A 3025-nucleotide genomic window follows, 5' to 3' on the forward strand; every position below is an offset into this window, starting at 1 on the left:
TGGTGCAAACATTCATCAAAAGAGGAACCAAACATAGAAAAATCATCCATAAATACTTCAAGAAATCTTTCAACCATGTCAGAAAAAATCGAAATCATACATCTTTGAAAAGTCGCAGGTGCATTACATAATCCAAAGGGCATGCGACGATATGCAAAAGTTCCAAAAGGGCATGTAAAAGTAGTCTTTTCTTGATCTTCTGGGGCGATGGGGATTTGGTTATACCCCGAATACCCATCAAGAAAACAATAATATGCATGGCCAGCTAATCGTTCAAGCATTTGATCAATAAAAGGCAATGGAAAATGGTCTTTTCTAGTAACATTATTCAACTTTCTATAATCTATGCACACTCTCCACCCTGTTTGTACTCTAGTAGGGATTAATTCATTTTTCTCATTTTCAACAACTGTGATCCCAGACTTCTTAGGCACAACTTGAACTGGACTAACCCATTGACTATCAGAAATAGGGTAAATGATACCTACGTCTAACAATTTTATGACCTCTTCTCTAACTACTTCTTTCATATTTGGATTTAATCTTCTTTGACATTCCCGAGAGGTTTTAGCATTCTCTTCTAGATGGATTCTATGCATACATATGGATGGGCTAATTCCTTTAATGTCTCCAATGGTCCAACCTATGGCTTCTTTATGTTTTCTAAGGACATCTAACAATTTACCTTCTTGTTCTTTATCTAAAGCGGATGCTATGATAACAGGTAAGGTTTCAGACTCTCCTAGAAAAGCATATTTTAAATTTTCTGGCAAAGGTTTAAGGTCTAACTTTGGAGACTCAGAAATTGATTGAACATGACCTAAGGGTGAAAAAGGTTCAACTTTGGTTTCATTTAAGGGTATAGGCTCTACCAAATAATTCACATCATCATTAGAGTCATCAACATGCAAGTTCATACCAAAGTATTTTTCACAAAAATCAAATAAGTCATTTCCATCATTTTCACAAATACTATCTATCATGTTAACTTCATGCACTTCTTCACACTCAACAGATTTAACCACATTAAAAACATTCAATTCAACAGTCATATTTCCAAAAGATAATTTCAAAACACCATTACGACAATTTATGATTGCATTAGATGTAGCTAAGAATGGTCTACCTAAAATGATAGGAATTTGAGCATGCATATTTTCCACAGGTTGAGTATCAAGAACAATGAAGTCAACAGGAAAATAAAATTTATCAACTTTTATCAAAACATCCTCTATAATGCCTCTAGGAATTTTTACAGAACGATCGGCTAATTGAAGAGTTATAGAGGTAGGTTTTAGCTCACCAAGACCAAGTTGCTTATAAACAGAATAAGGCAATAAATTTACACTAGCACCCAAATCAAGTAAAGCTTTGTTAATAAAATGATCACCAATAATGCATGAAATTGTGGGACACCCAGGATCTTTATATTTAACAAGACTCTTATATTGAATAATGGAACTAGCTTGTTCAGTTAAATACGCCTTTTTAGGAACATTAGTGTTTCTTTTAACAGTACAAAGATCCTTTAAAAATTTAGAGTAGGCAGGAATTTGTTTAATGGCATCTAAGAAAGGGATATTGATACTAACTTGTTTAAAAACTTCTAAGATGTCATTATATTGGCTGCCTTTTTTAATTGGAAGTAATCTTTGTGGGAATGGGGCTTTTGGAATGAAAGGATGGATTGGAGTTTCTTTGTTTGATGAGTCATTGAGATTAGAACTAGGAGGCTGACTCTTTTCTTTTTCTTTTTCATTTTCAACCTCGGGTATGTAATCGGGTTTGACAATTTTCTTTCCAGACCTAAGAGTTGAAATTGATTTGACTTCTCCATTATGACTAGACTTTCCTATCTCATATTGACCTTTTGGATTAGGGATAGGTTGACTAGGGAATGTTCCTTTTTCTCTATCAGCTAAAGCAGTGGCGAGTTGTCCTACTTGTGTCTCGAGTTTGGTAATAGATTGAGATTGATTTTGTAGGATTTGTTGGGTGGATTGCATAAATTGTTGTAAAGTATCTTCTAAGGAAGGTTTTCTTTGTTGCGGATATGGTTGATTTTGTGGGGCATGAGCTTGGTTTTGTGTGTTGTATTGGTGCCCTTGATTCATTTGGGGTTGGTTTTGTCTCCATGAAAAGTTCGGATGGTTTCTCCAATTTGGATTGTAGGTGGACGAAAATGGGCTATCATTTGGTTTCCCATAAGTATGAAGTGCATTGGCCTCCTCAGAAAAGGCTTCTTGGTAGGAAGGGCATGATTGGGCATTATGGCAAGGACTAGAACATATAGAACAAACATCTTTTCTAGGTTGAATTGGAGAGTTTATAGTTTGGCTTATGGCTAAAGCTTCTACTTTTCTCGCTAATTTATCTAAGGATGTTCTTAAGTCTAATTCTTCTTTTACTTCATACCTTCCTCCTCTTTTTGGTGAATTAGTTGACCTAGACCTAGGATCAAAATAATTCCATTGTTGTGAATTGACAGATAAATCTTCAAGGGCGTCCCACGCCTCTTGTCCTTGAAATTTTAAAAATTTTCCAGTATGCATAGATTGAATCATTTGACGATTAGAGGGAGTCAAACCATCATAAAAATATTTTACAAGTCTCCATTTTTCAAAACCATGATGAGGACATTTTAATAATAAATCTTTAAATCTTTCCCAACATTCATAAAACTCTTCATTATCTTTTTGAAAAAACTCGGAGATTTCTCTCCTTAGACTATCAGTTTTAGACATTGGAAAAAATTTCAACAAGAATTTATTATAAAGTTGATCCCAAGTAGTTATAGACCCAGTGGGAAGGGAATTTAACCAAGCTTTTGATTTGTCTTTTAATGAAAAAGGAAACAATCTTAGTTTGACCGACTCATCAGAAAAATTTTGAAATTTAAATGTTGAGCAAATTTCTAAGAAATCTTTGACATGCATGTAAGGATCCTCTCTATCTAACCCATAAAAAGATGGCAACAATTGAATGATTGCTGGTTTAAGCTCAAAATGAGTAGCAGAAGTTGTAG

General features: G+C 34.3%; 1 non-coding gene across 1 annotated transcript; it reads left to right on the plus strand.

Moving 5' to 3' along the window:
• The first annotated feature begins 2622 nt into the window (after window positions 1-2622).
• Window positions 2623-2729, plus strand: LOC133780907 (small nucleolar RNA R71). The gene has a single exon (XR_009869714.1). It is a non-coding gene; the product is annotated as a small nucleolar RNA R71 (small nucleolar RNA).
• Window positions 2730-3025: the final 296 nt, after the last annotated feature.

This window comes from Humulus lupulus, chromosome 5, assembly GCF_963169125.1.
Source record: "Humulus lupulus chromosome 5, drHumLupu1.1, whole genome shotgun sequence".
NCBI lineage: Eukaryota > Viridiplantae > Streptophyta > Magnoliopsida > Rosales > Cannabaceae > Humulus > Humulus lupulus.